At 40.3% G+C, this 27,237-nt stretch overlaps 1 protein-coding gene across 2 annotated transcripts in view; it reads left to right on the top strand.

Moving 5' to 3' along the window:
- The window catches only part of HTR1F (5-hydroxytryptamine receptor 1F), a 111,712-nt gene that overhangs the window by 71,088 nt on the left and 13,387 nt on the right, over positions 1-27,237 (top strand). Inside the window, exon 3 of one of the 2 annotated variants that reach the window (XR_003989380.1) lies at positions 13,124-13,517. The exons of the other annotated variant lie outside the window; for it this stretch is intronic. The gene's annotated coding sequence lies outside the window, so the exon portion shown is untranslated. Of the gene's footprint in view, positions 1-13,123; positions 13,518-27,237 lie in introns of those variants that run through there. 2 annotated transcript variants of the gene reach the window in all.

The following is a 27,237-nucleotide window of genomic DNA, read 5'->3' as shown; positions in this document are numbered from 1 at the left end:
TTTGGGATGAGGGAAGAGTTGAAGGTGGCTGTGGAGAATTTGGAGGCAGTCCAGTTGCTGAGATGGTCAGAGCCCAGGGCACATGGCCTGTGAGGAGAGGTTGAGGAGATGGGGTCATTTAGTCTTCAAAGAAGGGATGATCCAGTAGACCAAAGAAGGGATGGTCTAGTCCAACTACTTGAAGGGAAGTTAAGGACAATGGAGCCAAACTGTATTTGCAAGTGGTAGGCAATATAACAAAGGATGACATTCACAAATAGAGGTTCAGTTTGGAGACCAGGAAAAACTTTCTCACTGGAGGGACAGTGCAGTGCTATTGCCCAGGGAGCTTGTAGGTCTCAGTTATTGTGGATTTTCAAAACTTCTCTAGACAACGCTATGCCTGACCTGGTCTTTAACGTTAGCAAGCCTCCAGCTAAAGAGAAGGCTGGATGAGGCGACTTCCAGCTGTCCCATCCAACCAAGACCTCTGTGATTCCTCACAGGAGGCTCGCTATTAATGGCTTTAGGGAGACGAGCATACCCATACAGAAAAAAGCTGGGTGGATGAACCTCTCTTTCTGAACTTGTAGGAGAATACAAAGCTGCAAATCTCTTTGGCCTTTCTATATGTTGTGTAAGTTAGAAGGAAAAACTAACTGCTCTGTTTCCTATTTCAGCTAACCCATTAATATTACAAACAATGCTTCAGAGTAAGCATCTGTAGGACCTTAAAACAGGAAAAAGAAAGCCTGTCAAAATACGATGGCATGCAGTACAAATATTGATCAGCTACATTAACAATCTTTAGACAATAAGTTAACGGTGAAAGTAAAATAAAGCAGTAAACACCAAGTTGGCTATTGCAGGCTAGGGAACAAACTAAGCAGAGGGGATGGTTAATAGAATACCTCTAGACATCATATGATTGGTAACCACAGGTCTTAAACAAGTTTTTGGTAACATTTTTTTTAAACTATTTTCAATAGTGGAATACGTTAATTAAATGAGGAAGGATTTCAGCTGTTCCTGCATGTCTGCTATGGGAGGGCAAAACTGCGTATGTAGTAATCTACATATGTGCCCAGAATTCAAACAAATGTTTTTTGTTAGGTATTTCTTTTAGCACACATTCAAAGGCTTATTTAGCATAGTCCTCTCCCACATTTGTGATTTTTGCATTTCTGCATTTCTTGAATAACATCAGAAACAGGAATGTTGCAAAATAGTAAAAGAAGGTATTTCAAGGTGTTTGACTAAGCCTGAGCAGGAATTACAATACTTGACATACCACAGAGAGCTTGTTATTTCAGAAAGTTTTGCAAGTTCAAGAGACTTGCACAGTATTCATTGGGTAAACATCCAAAATTGCCAAGGCTTATCTGAACAGAACTGCTTTGTGATTAATGCAATACTAACCATCCATGTCCTATCTAGATATTAACTGAAGCATGGTGCAAGCCATAGATTAAATAATACATATCCCTCTCCTTGCTTCTACATCTCTCTTGGGGCCAGTGTGGTATGAAGATTTTATCTGAAAGACTGCAATAGCTTCAGAGGCAAAGAAAGGAGAGAGTTACAAAGACCATTCCATACAAACTCTGCTAAAGCTCAGTTTTAGCATCTTCAAAAAGACCAACATTCATTTCTGAAATTCAGAGCCCATCTCTCCCCCAAGAGTACATTCTCCTGGGGAGGATTTCAGTAGCAGTGATGTTTCTGCTTTTAAACACTGCAGGATAGATAGCACTTCTGAATGAGCTCTCAGGAGACCAAAGCAGAGCAACTCCTGCCCTATATTTCTGATCCGTACAGATGTACAAAGCAAACGAAGTGACATGAGTTGCTGGCTTGGTGTTCCGGTATGGGCAGTAAGATGGGGATAAAAAGTCTGTACCGATCAAATTAGAAATGGGTAGCCATACAAGCTTGAATTTACGCTAGTAGACTCAGTAAGTTAGGGGAGAAACTGAGCAGTTACTTATGAGGCTGCCATCATCACCCAAGAGCTTGATTTATAAATACTAGTTGATTGGCAGCAACTCAAAGGGTAAGAGACACAAAGATTAATCCCCAGCAAAAGGACTTAGCAGTGTTGTTTCTTGTGGAAGAAAGTACAAATTATAAGTGACTTGAGTGCTTCTGCAACAAGCTATCAAAGAGTCCATGGCTGTGCACACTTTGGAAAGCAAAGGGCTCTGAGATGAGAAACACAACTTGTACATTTTTACTGGGGCAGGATGGGAGAGGGAACCAAGAGGACAGCCAAAGTCATCGCACTGCACAGGAAGCAGCAGCATGCAAACCCAAAAGTGCTTACTGCTGAGCCAACGCCAACATTTCTCACGCTATAAATGCAGACAAGCATTATAAATAGTGAATGAATGTCCACAAAATATATATACTGGTGTTCTGGCTTACACATTTTAACACATAAAGCAACATGTATGTACCTTCCTAAATAACTTCATGTGGCTCACCTTCAGCTGTAGTAAAATCCTTAACTTTGCTAAGATTTATGGAGAGACTGCCATGGGGGAAAAGAACCAAAAATGCTGCTTCTAGTTATTCTGAAGTGAGCACTTCAAAAAGGAAAGAAAACAGGTTTCTCCATCTGTTTTTACCCAGTACACAGGAAATATAGTCCACTCATCAGTGATGAACTACCAAGGACATTGCAAGGACCCTGCTCATGACAAAACTCAGGTCAGCTCTCTCTTTCTTGTGCCTTCTCTACCTGTGAAATGAGGATTAGCCGTAGATAATCTGGACTCCAGGTCTTGCAGCTGATAGGTGAAGCTGTACCTGGTACTAGAAACATTCTGAAAGCTGGAAGCCTCCTATCTGCTGGTCTCTCATGATCTCTTTCCTACCAGAACTAGAAGAAAGAGTTGTGATGTCAAAGGAGAAAGGAGACAATTTCATAAGATATGTGCCTGCTTATCACTTCAGTTTTGTTACCTTTCAAGCTTTGTCACAACTTTACTTTTACTCTCAACAATTTGGCAAAAATTGCCATACAAAATCAGAAGTTCTTATTTTAAAAGACTATTTCAAGGCTGAAGCAGTACTCTGAAGCTAGACAATGCACCCTATGCTTCCTGTTCAGATGCCTGCAGTCACTCAACACGGGAGACAGTTAACTCTCGGGCTATGAGTAATTACATCAGCTGCAGTGACCGCATGTATAATTATTTGGGGAGCTGTACTTGAAAGCAAAAAAGGTACAGAAGAGTTGCACATCTACCTGTCTTTTCCCTTCTTTTCAAACATGTCGAAATATAGCCCGTTTGGGGCTTGTTTTTTGTAAGGCAGATAGTAAATCCATGAAGCAAGTTGTTACCCTGTGCCTGTAATGATAAAGTACAAGTAATCTCTCATTATCATGAGTATCAAGAATTTCACAGGAATCATGAAAAACATCTTATCTATGGTTTAACAGATTAACAAATAGATTAGTTTCAAGAAACCTCCTGGTTTGTTACCTTCTCATATATAGAAGTAAAGAATCTCTAGTTCACTCCTGTTACGAGTCTCCCACTCAATATTCCTTTAAGTCAGGGACAGTCCTTGTAGGGACTTTTAGCCAGGGCCAAAATATTCCTTTAAGTGAGTAGGCAAACCAGAAAAGAGATGGAGGTTTCCTCAGTGGAACCACAAAACGAAGAAACTGGTAAGTTATTTTGTGAAAGCAGTTTGTTTCATTTGTATTGAACATGAAATTAAACACTCCAAGCAGCAGTGAAAACAGTAATTAACTTTCATCTTCACGTAATATCAGTGACATTTTTCACCACAGCATGCATGGTGTTGGATCTTGAGCTGCAGCAAAAAAAAGTAGCCAGAAGACTAGCTGAGAGAGAAGGGAAGGTGTTCAGTTTGGGTTTTATTTGTTTGGTTTAGTAAATAAATGGAAAATATAAAAAAACCCAAAAGACTTTCTCTTCTTCAAGACAAGACAGCTGTGTGCTTTACAGGACTGAATAGATTACCTTGCAGTTTCTCGTAGGAGATATGGTGCTTCGAGTGTATAAGGCTGTTCCTAGCTGAAGTTAAATATTTCCAGGAGGCAGTAAATCTAGAGTCTCACTGGGGAAGGAAGAAATCACCAGCAGAGGAGAAGGTTCAAACACATAATAGGGGAAATCTATCCAAGCAGGTTCAAGTTTTGATATTTAGAAAAGTATGGGAAGGGAGACATCCCTATGGAGCTGCATCTCATAGCACACAGCATGGACTTCAGAAAGAAGGAAGATGCTTGCAGCACCTCTCATTTTCAGCAAAATACTTGTTCTTTGTAATGGTTCTTAAGGGGAGCAACACAAATAGGGCAGCCTCACACTGGGATTGTACACTTTCCAGAAAGGTTGCCATGTTCCTTTCTCAACACTGCAGGTGTGCATATACAAAGCCCTGCAAACCTTACCTTCTAACTAGCAACAAGCATAGCTAGTTCTGCCAACCAAAGGGAAAGGCCAAATGGGAAAAGAGACAGGATGAAAAGACTCTTCCCCCAATTCAAGTCATTAAGCATGTCAGCATACCCACTAGAAATCACTCCTCTGCCCTCTTGATCTCTTTCTGAAGGTGGATTTTATGTTTGACACTCCTACTGGTGTAAACACCTCTGTTGGAAAACACACTCAATAGGCAGGTTAGGGAGTACCACTGAGAGCAGAGGGGAAGATGACAAGCAAAGCACAGGCTGGGGCAAATAAGATCTAGAGGTTTGTTCTGTGCTCTTTCCCATCCATTTGCCCTGGGAGGTAGGACAAGGCATTTAGCCTTCCTATACTTTCTCTTGTTTTTTGAAAGAATAAGGTATAATATGAAACCCTCTGACAATTAGTTTGTAAAGGGCTTTAAGATAACATAATAGAAAACTATAGAGGTAAAAAGTCTGATAGTCATCATTTATTAATACACATTTATTTTGTTCATGGATGGACCAGATCCACACACCAAGTGGTAGCAGTTTTATCCATTTCAACAAAATGGAACAGAATATATGTTTTTGAAGAGAGATGAGAGACATCTGTCACACACAGTACGGGTAAAATTTGTCCTGTCTCTGACTGTGAAAGTACAGAAGTAGAGAGAAGGTGCAAGATCACTGACAATAGATTGCCATTCGTCAAAGCACAGTTAAGAAACTGAAATGAGTACTTTCAGGATACTAGCAGTATCATGCAAATTAACTTGGAGCACTAAGCCTTCAAAGCTGAGAGCCTCACAGTAGGCCATTTCAGGATAGGCAATCTGGTTATTTCAAGCAATTGAGTTCTGTCAAGATTAATGATATTTGACAAATCAGAGGTTGAAAATATAAGAACAGGATTGGTATCAATGTTGAGAAAATAGGTTTGCAATTTCTTACATAATGATGAACAAAAGCACTACTCCTAGGAATAAAGATGTCTGTAAGTCTAATATTGAACAAGTACATTATGCTCTTACCAGACAGCACATATTTGTTTACGCTAGCTGCAAGAAACAGTGTACTAAACCTCAGTATGGCTTTAGGCTTCTGGAAATCAATCGTGCCAAATGAAGTTGGTCCTGTAATGAACTAGATGTCAGTTGGCAAGTTCTCCAAGAAACAAAGTGCTGAGCAATGGCATCCTTCCAGGGGACATGACAACAGCCTTCAATCACAGATCTGCACCTTGAATTCCCTTGAATCCCACACAGTGGCTGATGGCAGTCAGTTTGGGACCCCCACATCCCCAAGATTCCCAAAACAGCAACTGCTGCTGCTCAGCTTCCCCATCAGAGTAGCAATGGATATTTTGCTAATTTACAGTGGCTGGCAGACTCCATGGAAAGGAAAAGGGAACAGTAAATCTCTGACTTAGACTCGCACATATGCTTAGTCTTCCCATGAATTACTATACTACCCTGTAGCTGCCTTACCCTCAGTTTTTAAGGGTCAGATGAGCCAGAGAGGTCCTTTTAGTCTAGAAAGGCAGCACAGAACACATACTCCTCTGACTGCAGTTTTTGAGCAAGCACTCCAACTGTATGTTACGCAGCACATTCACCTGACCAGATAAATTTTGTAATGAATTACTACTGGCATGTCTTTATGCAGATCCAAATTTAACTATCAGGAAAGGAAAGCAGCAAGTCTCTTAATTTCTTTTTTTTCCCCAGTCTCAGTTCTTAAAGAATACAGGGCTGTTTAAGGATGCTGTTCCAGTCTAGAAAGCTCTGGGAGAAAATCAATTGGCCCTATCTTCATTTGCAGTAGGGTCTAGTCTTCCATAAAGGGATTTGCTCCCATAAAATAGATTTCATTTTAATATCTTTTAAATCTCAGAATAAAAGAAACAAGTTCTTATAGGCATAAAGCTTGACTGCCAAAATTTTGTAGATAGCTTGAGCTATTAAATGTAGCCATGAACTGACTCTTTCATCTGTTCACTTTCAGAGCCTTCATTTTCTTAAATGTTGTTTTCAGTAGGCTGTTTGGAACAGGTCATTCTTCCTTCCCTGCAGAAGCTCAACTTTTCACTCTAATAGCTTCTGCCCAAAGGAGTTTGCTTTCAGCTGGACCTTGCAGAACAAGACGCTAACCAGAAAAACAGACTAGAAGCCTGTACCATTCTACATGCTCAGTACTCTCCATCCAGCTGCTATTACTTCCTGCCATACCAAAGCACACAGCAGGGATACATAACAATTAGCCATAAAAATAACCAGGAACTATCTTTCTTGCTAACTGACTTTTCATAATACACTTACTCACTGTATTTATGTGAAAGTTTGAATATCCCACACTATTTACAGCTGAAAACATTTTGTTACTGAGCGCTTTATGCTTATGGAGTACATTGTTTCAAACAGCCAAAGTTGTCTTCTGAACCAAATTAATTTGTGTAACTTTATAGTCTGGTAGTATAATATCAAGATTATTTGCAATTAGTGTAATATCAAGATTATTTTCTTGTCTATCAAAACTGTCCTAAAAGATGCAACTGTTCTGTTTTTTACGCTGAAAACCATATGCTGTTCTTTGTTTACAACTGAAAACTGCAGCTACTTTCACTTTGAAGACCATATGTAACAGCTGATGGCCGTACACTCATACTCAGTCATATTCCCCTTCTAGTAAAAGCAGATCTTACAGAATCTGATCTTCCATAAAGAACCACAAGGATATTTTTCTCCTTACGTTACTCTGAAACATTTAAATTTATGGAAAGCTATTTGTGACAACCATCAATGACTTCCTGGAACTGGTACACATTGTATCAAGCAGAGAATAGCATTTCTATGGCAACTGTCCCATCACATTTCAAAAAAAAATGGATGAACAAGAAACACTCATCACCACCTCTGTTTTCCATTTCCTCTGTAGTACCTTGCCTTTTCATTCACCCAATTCTTTATGGCCAAGATAGGAAGATGACACTCTTCAGTTAAGCTCCATAGAAGTTGTTCACAGAGCATAGAAGCTTGGCCATTTGGTCATTAAAGCTCTGAACTGACAGTGCCAAGAGAACTTTGTTATTTCTGTTACTTCTGCTTCTCCTACTGACCCACAGCAAGGCACAGCCAGCTGTAATTTTAGGTATACCCACTTTCCTTGGACACTGGGCTGCCAAGGATGTCCAGTTTACCTTTGCCAGAAGCCTTTGAAACAAACACAGCCAGCAGCGCCCTGGGCTGGCCACTACCACCAGCCGCACAGATCGAGGAAACCCTTGGCTCATCCCAGCACGGCTGCTGCCATCCCCTGACAGAGCAGCCCAGCAGTCCTCTGACTTTGCAATCCAGCTCAGTTCCTCCCCCTACACCTCAAGGCAGCATTAGTCACACTTTTCCCTACGCTTCAGAGGAGATCTGAGCCAGCAATGTGATTCCATACTTAGCTTGCTCAATTCTGAATCATGCCTTTACCCCAAAGGGCTACAGAAAGGCATCGTTCATGTTTCTTCTAAATGCTTCTCTTTAGCACACCTTGTATATCACAGAAGAAATTACTGTGTGAGATCTGGAGCCTGACAAGCATGAAGGACTGAGAAACTTATGATTGGAGAAGAAATACACAACACTAGCACTGACAGAAAGACTGGCCTTCATACTGCAGGCTTCTGTATTTGCACCTGTGCTTGCAGAACCTGCAGTGATATGAATGCAGAGCTAAGCTGCTCAAATTTTAGGCTCCCTGAGGAAGAAATGTGATGGTTATTTTTAACAATTAAAACTGTCTCTGCAGTCGGAAGAGACCTAGAAATATTTGGTTTTCTCCTTTTCTTCCCAAAATGCCCAGAGAAACATTTAAAGCATTATGTGAAAACACTTCATTCCCCTTTGAAAACGGCTATAAACAGCTACATCTCCTCATTCTGCACCTCAAACTAGATATCATGGAAAAGACAGGCGAACGGCATGATTCAACCATTTCAACTTTCAAGGTCTTTTTTGAAAAATATTCAAACTTTTACTGTTTCTAAGACTGAAACTTGTCAGTCACAACCCCCATGTCTCTTTATGCTTTGTTCAAAACACAAAATATATAATTTTTTCTGGTAATGAACTTTTTCAAGTCTTTCAAAGAATGAGCAATTCTGCCTTATTTCACTCTTCTTTTGTTCAAGTTCTGAATAGTGTCAGTTTGCTCCGACTTAGAAATACTGCACTGCCCTGTTCTAAACATAAGCATGCATTGGGTTGGAGTTTGCTTTCCTGAGGCTTCCCTGCCTCAACCACCCTATGACATCAGGGAGAGGAGTCCAGAACAAGATTGCACTTGGGAGAAAATGATAGTGCTTCCTCGGTAAAATTTCTTCCTAGCCCTAAGGCAAGTTGATCTGGGTGTTTTTTTTGAGACACAGAAGTAGCACTTCTATATTGCAAGCAGGCCCTTATATATCTTGTCCTGCTACTACACACTGTACAGTTAGGATGTGTACTCTCAATCTTCAACAGAAACAGAAAATGTGCTTATAGCCAATTTGCTATGTACTACGTGAACTTTATGATCAGCTTTACATACTGTGCTTGTACTTGGCTTATTACTGAAAATGTCATTTAAAAATAGTTATTTTAAACATTTTCATTAGCTACCTAATAGACTGCCTAAACCAGTAATCCAGCAAATTAAAAAGAATTCATTAAGCCAGTAAGATATGCTTGCTTAGCAAATTTCTCTCCCAATTTGTCCTTAAGGATCACTTACTTTATATATACATACACAAAGTCTTTCTAATAATCTCCCTTTCCCCATCATTTAGCATTAGCTGTATGCAAACTTATATTCATTATAGCAATTAAATTGTCCATACTTTCCACAGATACTTTCCACAAAAATTAATGCAAAAATTCATGTAATTCCTGCTCTAAAACCAGCTATATATATGCATTACAAAAAAAGCATAAAGCAAATATTTATTGTTGTGCTGTTACTGCTTCATGCTGCAGCATTACATTACTCAGCTTTCTTGTACAAATGAATTTTATGGGATTCAAAATATGGAGAAAAAGATAATTGGAGAATTTATATTCTATTAATGAACCAATGTAATTATTGCAGAACTGACATGATTATTGCAGAAATCCTTGCTCATCTGCACTGCATTGTAGTATCCCAGATGGTATTCTAGAGGCCTGGACTGTTCTCCAAGGAGAAAAATGGTCCCAAGAGGACCTTCATCACCCCGTAATTCTTAAAATCAGTAGGAATTCATAGAAAAAAATATGACAAGGTTTTTAATATATATTTATGTATCTAAAAAAAAGGACAATTAACATGACAACTCTAGTGTGGTTTGAGATCACCCACTGAATTGTTGGCTCCTGAGGACAGCCAACCCCGAGAGCATTTGCAAAGGAACTAACCAGTTCAAGGAAGGCTCAAGGAGGGGATGGTGCTCAGGTACAGCATGTTGGGCAGAGGTACTGTAAAATATGAAACTTCCTATGTTTCTTGGTACACAGGTTTTAGAAATCCCTGCCAGCAATCCTTTCTAAACACAAAATAACCGCAGAGTAACTCCCAAAGTTCCCCTTCCCCATGTACAATGCTGTCATTGCAATGCAGGAGCTTGAAGATGTATGGAGAAACAATTTGAGGACTCTTAATTGGATAGAAGCATTCATTGTTTTACTTGAAAATGAAGAAAAGGCTTTTTCCTTACCAGCATCATCAAAACTGTTACTGAACTGATGCAGGAAGTATTTGTGTCTTTCCTACTAAAACAATGCCTCCTGCTAGCCTGGTAGTTGTAATCTTTAAATCCCAGTCTCGAGGTCAAAGGAATGAGCAGAAAATTGCAGTAAATTGGTAAACAGCGCTTTGAGATTGTTGATGCACTGAATGCACAAGCCAGCACTAATCTGGTGATAAGGGGCTGTAAATTTGATAAGTCTTTCTGAAGCAGATGTTTCTTCAACGGTCCCCCCTTATGCTGGTAAAATGGTTAACATAATCTTGAACCTGCCAAGAAACTTTAAACCAGTCAATTGGATATTTCCTGCAGAGAAGGTTATAAAATATTCCTGGCTGAACTGAGGAATAAAATTATGTAAAACATTGCTTGATTTAATACATTTTACACAGATTTAGGAAAATTAGTCCAACTGATCTGAAACTGCCAGGAAGCCAGTCTGGCAGCATACATTACCAAAAGGAACTTTCTATGACTGTTTAATTAAAAAAATGCTAAGGACAAACATGACTCAAATTAATACAGATTAAGCAGCAAAATCCCTTGAAGCCTACTGCAAGTATCAGCATATTAGATCAGCTAGCTTGTAAAGAGAGTGAAAGACACTGTGTAGCAGCTTCCCATAGTTCAGCCTGTACCAGCATCACTCAGAACTGCCATTTGAAAATAATGGCCCAAAGGAGCTTTTCCAAGTTATTCATACATCACCTGGGAAGAAGGATGTGAGAGTTATTGGAAGTAACTCCCAACAGCATCAGTGAGAGAAGAGTGAGATAACCAAAATGCACACAGTGAGGATGGCTTGTCAGACCTTCCCAACACGAAATGCTGTCCTGGGTAAAGTGTGGGCAGAGGGGGTACTGTCAGCAGTGCAGATGCCTCCTCACTGCACCTTGCCTGGCCCAGAGCAAGCTGGAAAACATGATTTGGGAACACCAAGCCGTGGTGTCAGAGAGGACCAGAGTGCAGCTGCTGGGAGGAGAGATTCACCACTCCCCTCCATCCCAGCCAGTTTTTACTTTGGCAAGGGCACGTGGCATGCAGTAAACTCTCTAAAGCCCTGCCAGCAATGTGGTGGTAGCAAAGGGTGATTTCTGTCCAGGCTGCCCAGCCCTGGCAGTGAGGAGTCCCATTTTTGGCTCCAGGTGTCTCTTTCAGGCTATGCTGTATCCTCACTAACCCTATAACAACTTCTCCTGCTACAACCATATGCCTCCCCTCCCCAGTACCACTAGGAAAGATACCTATTCCTTTTAGTTTGGTTTTTTTTGGGGGGTGGGGGGTGTGTGTATATACACACACGTGTGTATATATACATATTTCAATTTTATATACGTATATACAGTGTTTGCACATAGGCACGTACTTCAAAATGACAAGGAGAAAACACTTCACAGTTAAAGTTCCCTGCCTTCAAATGCCAAAGTCTCCCTAGTGATCCTCAATACTCACATCTGCTGCAATTTCCTCTGAGAGAAACTTCTTTCACCCCAGACGAAATTTATTAAAATGTTGAGACTTCATTTAGGGCACTTTCTAATTAAACTACCAATCTTTAAAGCTTCTGTCTTCTAAGACTCATTGTTCTTTGCCAAGATGAGAAGGCAGCCACAACTCATTGTCTTTAGAGAGACACATATTGGTTAAAAAAAAAACATATATACTTAGCAGCTTGCAATTTCATGTCCTTGAAGTTAAAAATGCTTGTATAGTTTAATATAGGGAAATAGCCAGCCTTTGGTGTTAGACACAAGCTCTCAAAAAGTCCCCATGTCCATGGCATATTTTAAAAACATAAACTCTTTGAGATTTTAATTATATTGCTGTAGACTCACTAAAAGTTCTTCAGTTCCATAAATTCTTCCATTACCCCACATCTGAATTTTCCATATTCTTATTTACGAGAAACTCATTATTACAAATAGGATAAAAACCAAGTGGCACCACGTACTATTTTCCCATTAGAAGGGAGAAGGAAAAGGAGAATTTTAGTGTCAAAAGGATTACAGGAAAGCACCTACCTTATAAGCAAGGAGTTACACAGACAGACTGAAATGAGATGAAGCTTCAGTTCCTTACTCCCTCTCACCTAAATCCCCCTTAACAAGGTTGTAAAGATAACTGGTGAAGCCCTATGGGATAAATTCCCCAAGAGAAGTGATCTCAACATTTGCATTACTACAAATATCCTGAAAAATGTTTCTTGCATGCCCTTGCTCTTTTGGTTCTCTTCACTGGGAGCCATTGCAGTCCTGATGACCCCGTATCTTTAAGCACTTCTACAACCTTGTTGGACCACTGTGTAAAACCACTAAAGACGTGATAAATGTTCTGCTTGGAAATCTATCTGACAGTTTTTTATTATTGGTATCTTGGGCAGGATTCATATCCTCTAGCTCTAGATTTCCACACTGCAGATTTCTAGATCTGAATTAGTCTTCCTATGTTCCCTTTATAATCAGTGGCGAGAAATAAGCACCTTCAGGCATAATTCATCTGACTCAACCAAAACATCTACTAAGGGATGAGAATTTCTGTGCCCTAGAGATGCCTGCTTCTCTATGTAGGGTAACAATTCAGGATTAGCTGGCTGCATGTAGTCAAATAAATTCCATCATTTGTGTTTTAAAGTGTTATTTCCCCCTGCAAGCTCCACATGGAGCATGACACATGGGTGCTGAAATCTTACACAGTCATAAGGGGAACCTGTACACATGCTAGAGAGTTCACCCTCTAAAGAGCTGCACTTGTTTTGAGAGTACAGACTCAACATTTCCCAACCAAAGGAAATCATCAGTTTGCTTTAATTAACGTGGCTGAACATGTGTACTAAAATGGACTTACTCCATTTTCCACCCTTATGCTCAATAATTTGACAGAATATTTCGTGCTCTTAGGAGCCTATTTCAATCCGAAACACTCTCTGAATAGCACTTGTAGCTAATTGATTTGTCTTAATCTACTTCCAGCTTGCTCTCTAATGCTCCAGCATGGTACTTTTCTAATTTTGGACACAGCGGGAGGTCCTCCTGAGAGAAAAGCTTCTCTGAGCTTCCCTATGGGGCTTTCAAGCCACAGTTCACGGATGAAGAAGCAATGGGAGGACATACACCACCTCCAGCCATGCTAGAGGTGCACAAAGCAGCTGTCATTCCCACCCACTTCCTGAGTGATTAGGTTTAATCCCTTTGGCCACTGCAGACAAGGAGACATGGTGCCAGCTGAAGCTTGCCCCTTTGGGATTTAGAACATGGGTGACTGCTAGGGCCATTTCTCTCTAGCTTTTAAACGGGAATTTCCCTGAAGGACCAGAGAGGTCACTTTGGGAACTAGCTGACTTTCCCAGTTCCCAAGTCCATTGTATTTAGTGTCATTAGTACAAAGACAGACCAGGCTAGGTTTTATTTCACCCATACACTCAAACAAGGTACCTCTGTGTTAGAATAAAGATTAACTGCGGACTTTTCTCCACTGCCAGGAGCTTAAGCCCAGGGATAGCTTTCTCCAACAGAAAAGAAAAAGAAAAAATGCTTTCTGTTACTTTTAATCCTTCATCCAGCTTCTACCAAGAAAGACAAGCTCACTCAGTACAAAACATGAAGGTAAAGCTCAGCCTAAGAGAGGAAGCTGCCAATGTTAAATGTGCTCTAAGACAGCCTACCAACTACACAGATTGCTCCTAAACTTCATGTGCATAGTTTGCTTATTGAGGTGCCAAGTGCTCTAAGGATAATGCCAGATCCCTTTGTGGCCCATATGCAAGCATGTGGCATGGATAGGCCACTCCAGAACAAAACTGGTGATGCCTCATCTGCTGCTGGGTCATCTGCCATCCTTGTCAGAAAAGCTCTTTTCTGGTCCCACTGCTTTCAAATACTACCTGTTGCCAACAGCACTGAAATCAAATGTGTGTCACAGTTTAGCTTCAGCCATCTGAAACGGAAAAAGGATGAACTTTCCAGTTAAGCACCAAGTTAACTTGACACTAACGAGAATGTGGCCCTTTGAAACACAGTTATTTTCAGCCACACTCTTGTTTCTGGAAAAATATTTTTCTTACTAGAGAATGTAAGACTTAAAGAATAATTTTTGTAAGATTTCTCTGCATGATATATCCTCAACTCACATCTTTTTATGTAAGAGACCTTCAATGTGTACTTCTGCTTTGGGTACAAGAAAGCCCAAGAACCTCCTTCTGTCTTATTATCCTTAAACACATCAAGGAGTACTTAGTCAAAGAATTTTTCTACTGGCTTTACTTGGAGAGAAGTTTACAGCTGCTGACCAGCTAAGCTGTCTTTAAGTTATTTATATTCTGTTCTCTTGTTGAACTAGCGACTAAGAAAATTACTGCAGCCGTATACAAGGCATGATGAACATTTTGATCTGCCATTTCCGAATCCATGTTCTTGGAAAGTTTAAGGCACTTAAACATAGATGGCGTTTCCTTGGAGGAGACATGTTTTGGCAGGGTGATTGTAATGGATCAATTAACAGGTTCAACATTTAACTTCAACTCACCCTGCACATTCATCAAGGCTCCTAAGTACTGGTGCTTTAGGAGAGCAGGCATTTTCTAACTGCCTGAACAGATGGCTGGGAAGCAAAGTGCTTGTACCCTAACCCTAGGAGGGTTGTACCCTAACCCTAGCTTGCACCTTCAAAAACCCATCTACAGTTCCACACCTATGCGAAAACATAATCGCTTCAAGATTAAAAAAACAACATTATAAATGCAAAGTACCACTAAAACCAGTAAGTCATTCTTAATGGTAAGCTCCTTGTGTCCAAGGGCTTTTCAGCATCCTAGATGTCCATTATATTTACACCATTATATATAGTTCTCTAGGCTTGATAAATCATCTAGTGTTTTCACTTACACTCACCCCTTACACTCATAAGGCCTGCATTGTACTTTCTCCATCAAAAGTAGTCCTTGAAAAGTTCAAGCAAGAGCTAACAAGCAATCTGTAACTTTTCAGTGCACTTAAGCTAGGTTTCTTCCTTACGGATCAGAAGCACTGGACCCAAAAAGCAAATCTCCTGCCCAGGAGATGCGTCAGGAATTTTTTGCTGCTGGATTCTTCACTGCAGAACTAATGGATGGTGCTCATTGCTCTGACTACTTGCAGACCATACAGATTGGCAGAGAAAATGTAACCAACTCACTGCTGCCAATTGGTATGGATGGGGAAAGACAGCCAAATGGGAGCATTTGGTCAAATTGCACAGGAAGATATCCTAAAAGCCGTACGAAACAGAGGACTGAGCTCAACTTGTCCTCAAGACACTTCTGCCACTAGAGCAAAAGGAAAGTACTTAGTCTACCTCTCCTGGAGCACCAAGTCATCCTTTTTTAACATTACTTTGAAGCTAAACCTAAACCCAAAAATTTGTCTTTAACTTCACTGATTTCTGTGTTTCGAGGTACATGAGGAGGGACATGGGAGGGCAGGAAATACTCGATTTCTCTCCCTGATCATAGACACTCTGTTGCTAATATTATCAAACATCTGAAAGGTTAAATTAAAAAAAAAAAAAAAAAACAAAAAAAACCCCAAACCCAACCAATGAAAGTGTCATGTTCTGCTGGCAATCCAGATGTGCAAGCACAGAAAATCTGGATAATTAAAGCTAAGTGATTTTTCCATGTCATTTATTATTACTATCATAATTCTATGTACTGAAAAAAGGGCTACATATCTTTTATAGAGGTTTATTTCATTAGCTTCATACATACAGGTAGGAAAATTGTAGTATTGCCTAGAGGAATAGGGGCACCATTAAGCCTAGGTATTAAGTATAAAATTGAACAGATAAATACAGTCCTTATCACAGTGTTTGCAATATAGCAGATGAGGGAAATACTATTAAATTATACTTAATTCTTTTAAATCACTATAACTTATACTTAAGTATAACTTCTTTCCTAAGGTTGATATACAATTGCTTTGAGTATTTAACCAAGGTGAAATGTTCCTTAAAGATATACAGGAAGTCAACTAGATGTTGAAAGGCTTTCTCAAGAAAGTGGTACCTGAGATTCCTTATCCCGTTTCATGGAGAACAGATCTTTGTGAGATTTTCTGTGGTCATAAAGAGAGCTTTAGGAAAAGCAAGCAGTTGATTCTATGTCTTTTGTCTAAAGTTAGTAAATACAGACAGTCTTGGCTGTCTTTTCAAACAACTCTCCTACATATGACTATAGCAGTAAGCACTAGAGACTTCTTTATACCAGGTAAAACATAATTTTAACCACACAAATCTAGGTCCAAAAGGAAGTATTTGGATTCCTCATCCCCTACCAGCTGAAACATTAATTCTCTAGCATCTATAACACACATAAAGGAATAAAAAAATCCTGATTGAACAGGTCATATGATTTGAATGTGCCTTTAATGTTCCGATCAAATGGTCTTAAAGGGCAGTAGACTCTTAAACGAAAAGCAAGGCTTGAAATAGCAAGAATTGGACAGACTGACATTTCTACTATTTCTACTCTAGTCGGAAGAGAGTTCCTGTGTTAATCAGTCTCTTTCATTGATAGATAAATGATCCAAATATTGCTTCTCCCAGGGGTCCCAAGCAACATTTGTGACTTTCTTACAGGCAGTTACTTTTTAGTCTACCTGCTCCGAGACCACACATACAAATACTTCATAGCACAGGTTATGAAAACTTTTCAAAGGCGATTGCTTTTCTCGTGACACACCTTTTGCTGGTTTTACATAACTGCTTTAAAGTGCAAGTGCAGTAATTACCATCTGCGGCAAACTGACAATATTAAAAAGACCTATTCCCATACGCGAGTCATTGAAATTTATAACACCATTTTTATTATCAACCTGCAATGCAGCCAACACATGCAGCTGAAGAAGCCTGAAGAGATTACTGGTTTTATTATTATTCTCATAAGATTAAAGTGGCACAAACAATCACAGTCAAAAAACAAATACTTCAGACTGGAAAATAACTTTGTCATGCCATGGAATCAAACAAATTAAAAGCCCCCTGCTACCAGTTTCCTAAACATATGTCTCACCAATTATATAGCAGACTTTTCTTAGCACAATACCATCAAGAAGGAATCTGAGCTTCCTTCTAAGACATATTTCTTACCCCCACAAAAACTCAAGAAAGCACACTCACACCAACTGAATAAAAGGTCACAAGTACCTCTTTTCTGTGCTTACATGCTAGCAAAAGAAGAGCCACCAAGACACCGACTTCTTGTATTTTGAAGACCAGTCAACTCTTCCTTCTGTAACAAACCATCATAGCAGCAAAAGATTTTTAATTACATTAGGATGGACTAAAAAAAAATAAATATATATATAAAATTGCATCATTAAGAAGCAATCAATCAGTTTTTTCCTTAAAGCCCATCGAGGCTAACAGACCTTAAGTCTTGATCTGGCAACTGTTCAGCCAGACAGGGAAAAATGTGTGTGGTACTGTCAGTGGCACAGGGCAAGGAGCCCCAGCTGGAGTGCATCTATTTTTCTAGCTGTAAGGAAATCTCTGGGGAAAAAAGGGCTGAGAAATAATCACCTTGTGTTCAAAACGCCTGGTATGTCTGATGAACAAAGTCCCTTTTTGTTGCATTTCGTTACCCAACAAGGAGGGGGATGAGAGAAAAACAAGGATCTGCTGCTTTCCCCGAATACAGCACTGCTAATAGCAGCCCCCTGAGGTTCAGCTATTCACCGCAGAGACTCAAACTTGTAGTAATCATTTGTCTTTACAAGGTTACCTCAAGCAATGTGCAAGCATTTGACCATGCTAACATTAGTAAATACTGAGCACTGGTATTTCAGAGTTGCTCTGCTGCGCAACTTTCTGGGGATCATTAGTGGCATGCCACACCAGAACAACCTCTGATGAAATTAAATAGCTCTGATTTAACTAGCCCACAGTCAGAGCAAAGGAAGAACAACTGCAACCTGTAACAGATCATTTGAACTATATACTTTGCTAGCCTAAGTGCATTTTATTCCTTACTTCAATGTTTCAATTTCAGGACCTTACACAAAGCTGACAGTTTTCAATATATTTATGAAACACAAGTACTGTAATATCCATTTTACACATAGAGACACTTAAGTCATTCATTCATCCATGATGTCCTAGTACCTTTGCAGTCGCAAAAGAACAGAGTCGTGGCACACCGCTTGGCACCACCTGCTGGGCATTGAGGGGCATGTGGTATCTTGGGTGTGCAGGGTGAATGTCAAGGTGACAAAGAGATGCCCTTGTGCAGAAGAGAGAAATCAGTTCAGGGAGACGTGAAGGTGCCAGCACACCTACTTGACACATATTGCCCTGCTCCAGCATCCAACAGGGACCTTTCCAAAACAGCTTTGGCACAGATATCGACTTCTTCTGACTGAAATAACAATCTCTAGTATTTTAACAGACTCATCTATTTCTTCAGTCCGAACAGGCACAGTTTGTCACAGTTCTCTAAAGTGGGCAGAGGCAAACCAGCAAAAAGAGTAGTTGAGTTCACTGTGTTGGGCAAAAGCAGCTGCTTTTTCTACATATTACCCACATTTCTACATATTACCGTCCATCATTCTTGCTGGACGTTGCTGCAGAAGCAACATGTGCACAAGGAACATACTTCCTTCTTGTCACCCAACTTCAACACTGCACACTACAGGAGAAGTAATTATCTGTTAATCATCACACAAGTCAGAAGTCAACATAAAAGCAGCAGCTATATAAAAAAAACTCATAAAAACAACAGACCATGTCAGGTACCCATTTAGCTAAATTAAAATCTTTATCTATTTCAACATAATAAGGAGCACAAACCTACTGATCCCATTAAATACAGCTGGAACACATCTTACAGCAATGCTTTTCATCATAACAAAAGGTTAATCTAATGATCCTGTACCATATTTGATGGCTATTAGAAGTAGACAAGTTTTATTTTGAGGGTTGGTTTGTTGTGGGTTTTGGTTGTTGGGGTTTTGTTGTTGCTGTTTTGATTTGTTCAGGGTTGGTTCTGTTTTGTTTTGCTTCTTTCTTCAGTGTTCTTCTGCACTTACTTTTCACGTTATATCTCATCTCCAACTGAGATATATGAGAAACCTCCATGGCATTTAAAGGTCTGCAGCATTTTTTCCACTGCTAGCTGAAAATAATAGGGAAGCAAGGACTTCAGTACATTTGAGCATCTTTCCCTCCTACAGCACAACCTCAAATCTCATGCTTTCTGAAAACTCCTATGCTGTTGTTATAGGGGTTTTTAATTAAAATTTGTATTTAGATTAATTGATGAATAAATGGTTATGTCTGTGAGGTTTTCTTCTATGCAGTGCTGCATCCTTTCTAGTGATTTGAGGATACTGACAGACAATATTGTGGTCAAACTAGGCCATACTGGAATAATAATTTAAAAAAAAAAAAAAAAAAAAAACAAAAAACAAACAAACAAAAAAAAAAACCACGAAAGAACCAAAAACCTTAAAATCTTAGTAAAATCTTATTTCCAACACAACAGATTCTAAGATTTTAGAATTAGCTGCATGGCCTAACTTAGCTCCTAATGCCTCCTAATGAAAAAAAATTCCATTATGAGAGAGAACAAAGCAACTGGAATAAATCATTTGCAGAAGGAATATATTGTGATTGCTTGCCTGGGTCTAAACCAATCCATTTGAATTATCAGAAAGGATAATAAATGTTGCAGTAGAGATCGAACAACAGCAAAACTGGGAACTGCAGCTGATGATGCTGGAACTTCTCAACCCCAAAACCCAGAGTAAAACACCTAAAACCAGATGGAATTTCTAAGTAAAGGCAACGTATTTGATTTCTTCAGATGCTGCCAACCACATTCATTTTATTTGTTCCAACAACTTTTCCTAACATAGCAAGACCCCTGCTAAGCAGGAGCTGTACCTTGGAGGTGGAGAGGAACCAGCACCCCTCGCACTGGGCACAGACAGCAGCAGGAGCAGGGTGCTGGAGCTTGCTGTGTTCCGAGAGCAGATGCAACAGGGATCCCACCCTCACAGGGACTAAAAGTCTTACTGGAGCCCCAAATATGCACCTGCAACTTTCAGGGACTAATGGCACTGCTGGAGGACAGATTCCTTCCCATGCCTCACCCTACCTGAGTGCAGCATGGCCTGGCCAGGCTGGGAGCCACCAAGGACAGTGTGGTGCCCTACCTCCTCAACCAGCCCTGTCCCACAGCCCTTACCAAGGTAAACCAAACCAAGGACAGACATGAGGTCAGCCACAGCCCGGCCACCCTCAGGCATCCTCCAGCCAGGGCATAGAAGCAGAGTTTTCCCACGGGAGGGAGCAGGGGCACGCATGAAGGTTATAGAGCCCCCTAACACAAAGATGTACACATGCAGCGTACCTACAGCCAAAGCACTCCCTGCCAACCATCATGTCACAACTACGGAGTGCTGGGCAGGCAGAAGTTTATCTGTGCACCCTTTTAGACTTACTGAGTATGCTTCTGTGCTGCCTGCATACTCTAGTTGTATAAATAAGTGTGCATCAAGTTACTGTAGCTCCCAGCCACATCAGACAGGAAGAAGCTCCATTGGCTCCCTTACCTGAGACATCACTGCCTGTTCACAAACCCCCTCTCCTGGTTTGGTTTTTTTGTGGTGGTTTTTGGTTTATTTTGGGGTTTTAGTAGTCGGTTCTGGTTTTCAGTTTGTTTTATTAAAGCACTTGCTCCAAAGAAACCACAACACAATCATCAGTACTTTAAATCTTCAAGCACTGAAGAGGGAGCCCACGTACTACAGGACTTAAGTACTTAGACAGCCCTTACACTCTGCAGTGGATTGAGTCTGGTGGTCTTTTTTAGATTTGCTACACTACGTATTATATCACGAAGGTGCTGTGATATAGTTGGACAGGCCATATAAAATTAGTGCCATCAGCTAGTAATTTGGCTATTTCTCCTCAGGCCTGCTAGTTTTACTTGGAGCTGTAGATACTCAGGTCTACTGATTAGAGAGAGCACCTCTTTATGTATGTGTATATAACTACCTGTAGCTAGATCTGTGTCTTTTTAAGAAAGCCTATGAAACAGGACTACGAGGGGGAATGTTTGATATATATGACCTAGCTAAATCCTAAATATTGTGTATCAAGAAACAAAGAGGTAAAAGAATCCAAGAATGTAATGTCATTATTTTGTGGATAAAAACTGGGAAACCTAAAATTAGAAAAAGAAACAAGGGACTATACAGATGTGGAGACTTGCCTGAATCTCTTCATTGCTCCTTTCCAGAGAGTTAACGTAATATTCCACATGTTCTAGGAGCAAAGGCATATTTTGAACACTAAGGAAACATAGTTTTCAATAATGACTTCTTAAAATAGAAAGCATAGAAATTATGGGCAAAAATACAATGCAGTATATACCCTTTCGGCACAAGGATAGACACCCTATACTATATTTCTCATTACTTGTCAACAATATATTACTGTTTAAATGTTAAAAGCCTTTTTCCATACATTTCAGCAGGTAAAACTGAAAAAGCATTTTATCAGAGAGCTGCAAAGTTCTAATTTGGTCTTTTCCAGTCTCCTGGTAGAAAAATTGCTTCTCATGCTGAAGTCCATAGTTAAATCCTCCAAATTGCCAATGTGAGAGTTGGTCTGTAAGCAATCCAGAGAAGGGGATTCAGCATTTCCAACAGTGCTAAGTACAGTGCTGCTTCCACACATAACAAACAAGTCAGATCATCAAAGGCTTGCCTTTGATTTTTCCGGGCCTCTTCCAGTTTCTGAAGAACAGTACATTAACCATTTGCCTCTGTCCTTTACTCCTGCTCTTTACCATGTTATTATGTGAAAGCGCATCTTATAATCTTTATCTCTCTCAGAAACTACAGGGGCCGTAGATAGCCTACAATTGCTGAGAATCCACTAAAGGTTTTTGAACTCTCATAAAGCAGTTCAGATGTGCCTTCTGCAGATTTGGGCAATTAGAAACAGTCAGTTGAATGCTTCTCTTCAACATTAAATTAATATTACGTGTTGTCATGGGCAAGTACCGTAAAACACTGGTTTTAAACAGTTTTTGTGAAATATTTTGAAACCTATTGCACGTATATACAGAGATTACAAAGAAATGTTCTTGTATAAGAAAGACAAATGTAATTTTCTCAGCATACAACTTAAAGAGAAAACAGCTGCTAGAATTATTGCTTCTTTATGTTAATATTGTAATCTAAGTCTAAAAGATAGCTTTGTTCAGCCATTTTCTGGAACTATACTTTTTCCTCTTACTCGGGAAACAAAGAGCTGAAGTGCTACCTACAAGCATCCCTAAGATAAAGTAGTATATCTAAACTTCCCTACAGCACTGAAGGCTTTAGTCATAACAAGTTTTAAAAGATTGTAGAAAGCCAGCATCAGCAGGTTCTCATGGTGGAGGGGGGGAATTGCAGGGGGGATCAACATCAGCAACTAAATTTGAGATTTTGTTTGGAAATAGTTTCCTAGGCTTATCATTTCAGACTCTTTAGGTGCTTCATCAGTGAAGTTTTAGGGATCAGCTGAAGCTGGATAATCTTGTTACACAGTTGCTGTCCCAGGAATTCAGTATGCAGCAATAAGGTTAGTTTTCATAATCAATTCTGAATCATCTGTTAAAATTTAAAGAAGCTGTTCACAGTCATCTGTGCTGTATGTCAAGTGTCACAACTACATCAGAATTATGCAAAGGAAAAGAGTTGTGTGTGACAGTCTGTTATTTTGCTATCAGAAAAGAAAATGAGTTCACAAAGTGTTAGAGAGCTTAAGACCTTACTTAGTAATCACAGAATCTGCAGCAGGAGACCTGACAGACCCAGGAAGCTTCCTAGGGAAGATAAATCCTTGCTTCTGTGTTTGAACACATGCTGTCGTACTCCTAAGAACATACCCAAGGCCGAGCGTTTCCAGGAATGACTCAGCAAGCTGTGGTGCCAGCTGACCACAGACACAGTTGTTCTGCGCCAAAACGTGGTGCTGAGATCCCTGCCCCGACCATGCACAAGGCATTTCCAGACCAGCCACCGGCCTGAACCTGGCAGCCTCTGCCCCAACCCACCTCCTGCCGTTCTCACCGCAGTGGTGCTGCATGGAGCTAAGTACACGTGCCAGCTTGCTCAGACAACCCAGAAATCCCAAGGACTGACTTCCACCGCACCACACGGACATGTTATTTGGCATCCTGGTTCTCCAAATAAATTATCTATATAAGATCAATGCAGTTCAGCAGTAGCATGGGATATAAACGCATGCAAGTATTATGCAGGGGGTACTCCAGCACCACTTCCTCAAGTTCTCCCCAAAAATCTTTCCCACCTGATGCGCTCTCTCCTATCTCCATAGCTCTCCTCATCTGATTTTACGCAGGCTGTCCTGGAACTTATTTTTCCAAATACTGATACTTTTAAAGAGGATCATGTTGTAATGCAGTAATAAACCAAAGTAGAGAGAAAGGCATGCTCAAAAGCCACAGACTATTTTGAAACTGTGAAAAGGAGGAAAGATAAAGCCCAATATGCCCTAGAGAAGTTGTGCCAACATAGCTGCATCCCGGATCTCAGACATAGATGGTTTATACAGGCCTGGAACAAATGCTTTTCTGCAGTTAGCACTTACACCAATTCCGGGTGAAAAACTCAGTGAACTAAGCTCTTCTGGCTAAAACATTTAGTTGTTTCAATGCTAGGAGTTTAATCCTAAAAAAACCAAACAAACCAAAACCCCACCTCAACTGGGAAAGCACATGAAAGCAGCAAATTGTGGACTTTCTAGTTATCTGGTACCACCTCCCTTTAAAAGATACACTCCCTAGACAAAAGTTTCCTGTGGCGCTCGTGTGCTCAAGGAGAGTCTGACCAGTTACCTGCCTACATTAATGCTCTTCCCTCCATACAGGAGAAAGCACATACAAGAATGGCTCTGTTTTGTAGTACCAGCATTGTGGCACCCTGTGCAGAGTACAGCAAAAGTCATGTCCTTTTTGGTACAGAACTAAGTTTGAAGGCACAAAATCTGGATTTTGGAAAAACAGCCCCCAGACTAAGTGTATACAGTGGTGAATAAATCAATCTTAGCAGAAACATCTAAAAAACATTGCAGTGCCAGTGAGGAGGCACCAGCCTCAACAGTAAATTATATCTGTCTGCCTCTTCGCTACGCGAACTCTACCAACAGAAGTCTCTGTTTACCTATGGAGGAGGCTAATAGCTTCAAACTCTACAGCTTGACACAGTACCACATAGTGTGGTTTTGAGTCTACTGCAAAGTCAGCCCACCCACAGCAATCTAAGCCAGCCTGACCTGAGGACATTTTAATTACTGCTTACAAAATGAAAACTCCCAGGTCAAGATTTTATCTGACATCTCCAACACAGGACCTTCCTGTGCAAGTATCTGATATCCACTTGGTAAGATTTCCCAGACTTCCACCTGCCTATTCAGAGCTCAAAGTTTGTTTTTTTCCATGCTAAGCTTCTGCATAGGAATTTCAAGAAAGACATTAAAGAGCTTACAAAGGCCACCCTCTGCAGACCATGCTCACTGCTTCATGGGGGTCTGCAGTTTGCCAGCATTTCAGACAGGACAAGGGCCTGTTGTGCCATTCCCTCATGGCACATCCTCCTCTATGAGGTGGTGGCAGGGCCCAGGTCGCTTTGACACCCAGGCAAACTGGACAAGCTTGCACTCACACTTGCCCTTCCCCTCCTCGTACACTTTACAGGGTCTCTCCCTAGAGTTTCAGTTCTTCACTGGTGGAAGCCACCACCAGGGCCAGGCAGCCTGGCACCCTCTGACAGAAAAGAATTGTCTGAAGACAAAAACAAACATTCCACAACAAAATCTTTTCCCATGGATGCATTACTGTGAGAAAGTTTTCAACAAATCCTGCCTGGTTTTCTGGCAGCACGCAGATCCTTTCCTCTCTGTCTTTCCCAAGGAGATTGGAAAGAAACATTTAGAGTTCTACTTCCTCTGAAAAGTTGATGCTCTTTATTTTCCTCCCACTTCCAAACCCACCAACTTTAAGTCCTGTTTTGTTTGTTTTGCTTAAAATACTTCTTGGTCAGGGCTACATGCACATCATTCAGAGGAAATAGCCTGAATTGTGTCAGTCCAGATAAAGAAAATATTAGAGAACTGATGTTTAGTGCAAACCCAATGCAGAGTTTACATCTGATAGGGTTATTTCATCGCATGTGGATAACAAGAACTAGAGACAGAAATTCAGCCTATAATATGATTAGATAAGGATTAGAATGGAGACAAATGACACCATAAAAAGAAGTACAGGGAAAGACCCTGGGAAGTTTGCAGTAAGATAGTCTTTGTAAAAAAGCACCAGTCTCCAAAAATTAGGCAGAGATGAAACTGCTCATTATGTGAATTTTGCCATCTGTCCAAATTATAAGTAAACCACACACTTGTACTGTTCTTGTGCCAAGCAGAACCCCTGCAGCAGAGGAGCAGCACACAGATGTGTCGCCTTCGCTCCTCTTCCAACAAACCCTTCCGAGACCAGCTCTTCCTTAAAGCTGTCCTCTTGAGCACCCAGCAGGTAATTAAACATCCTGCTGTTGGCCCAGATGATAGTTTGAAAATTATAGGGTTTTGTACTGTAGATTGAAACAGAGATCTTTTCCAGACAAATATTTGAAACTACTGTTTTCTTACTGTCCAGCAATAAACAATGTTGTTTCTTCCAGTTAAATAAAAGGTCTTACAGTTATTACGTAATAAAACCCACATTTGATAAAATTTGCAAGGAACTAAGACATAAGGTGCCCACCTGTTATCTTAGAAGTCAGGTAATATCGGAACTATTCCACCAAAAAGCCTATTAACTAGAAAACAATTTTTTCTTTTCTTTTTTAAAGTTGAACTTCTCCTAGTAATAGAGTTCAGAGATAGGTGTATCAGTGAAAAAGGTTTGTGACTTACAATTGTGCACGCATGTGTTTACAGAGGCCTGGCGAAGAACACATGGCCCCAAAGCATAAGGATGAGTGGGAAGTGGGAGAAACAAGGCTTCATTTTATTACCATTCAAAGGAAGTAAAACTGCCTCTCAACCTGCTTACTCCAACACTGCTTTGTGATTACTTACTCCAAACTGCTTTGTGATTCCTACAGATTTCAATTCCTTACCTAAAAAAGCAGCATTTTGAAACACAAGCAAAGCCATTCTACATTTTCACCTTACTGTAAAAATTTAGTTGATAATCATGAAAGCAAACCACTCCTGCACAGCCTGAAACTAGTTGTACAAATTATATATAGAGATGGGTGAACAGTCACTTCTTTGATTCACGGCCAATCCAAAGAAAAACTTGAAACGAAACCAAACAAACAAACAGCTTGCTTTCTCTTCAACAGAACTAAAATTAAGTTTTTAACATCTTTTCCTAATACAAAAGATTTTTGGTTGAATGGAACATTTCAGTCTGTTAGCTGCAACCTAAATTAAGGATGGGTGCCGAAGAGTGGGGATAGGAAGTGAGTGGCCCACTTATGATATGGAGGGTCTAAGTTCAGATCTGGACCACCAAGGGCACATGTCTCTCTAAGGATAGGATGTTGACCACATGGTTAGTCTGTCTCTATAGAATACTTGCAATCATGAAAGTACCATTTTGCTCAGATAGGGGTGCCCAGACACTACTTCATTTCTCACACATAGGTCTGGACTAGGGATTCAGACCAGACTCAAATAAGCGAGGAAACTGAATCCTCTCATCTAATGAATTATAGAAACAAATCACTGCCATCCCCTCTAGAGAATTATAAATATGGGTCTGAAATTTTGCCTTTCTTGAGCCAAAATGATCAAATTCATAAAAGGTTCATTCTCCAGTCACCCAAAAACTAAAGCTGCATTTGAGAGTCATACTTACTGTTTTAAGTAAGCGAGTCTGTCATCCTGTGGACAATGCCATTCTTGCTGCTTCTCCTTCCCCCCATCCAGAGGGCTGGCTGAGAAGCTGGCTTTCCTCCCCACTCATCCCCCTCAGCTAGATTAAAACAGATGGCAGAGGGACATGAAATAAAAAGCAAACACAGATGAG

Source organism: Strigops habroptila, chromosome 2 (genome assembly GCF_004027225.2).
Source record: "Strigops habroptila isolate Jane chromosome 2, bStrHab1.2.pri, whole genome shotgun sequence".
In the NCBI taxonomy this organism is placed as follows: Eukaryota; Metazoa; Chordata; class Aves; order Psittaciformes; family Psittacidae; genus Strigops; species Strigops habroptila.
The sequence above is the reverse complement of the archived record's forward strand: the minus strand, read 5'-3'. Positions and strand labels throughout refer to the sequence as shown.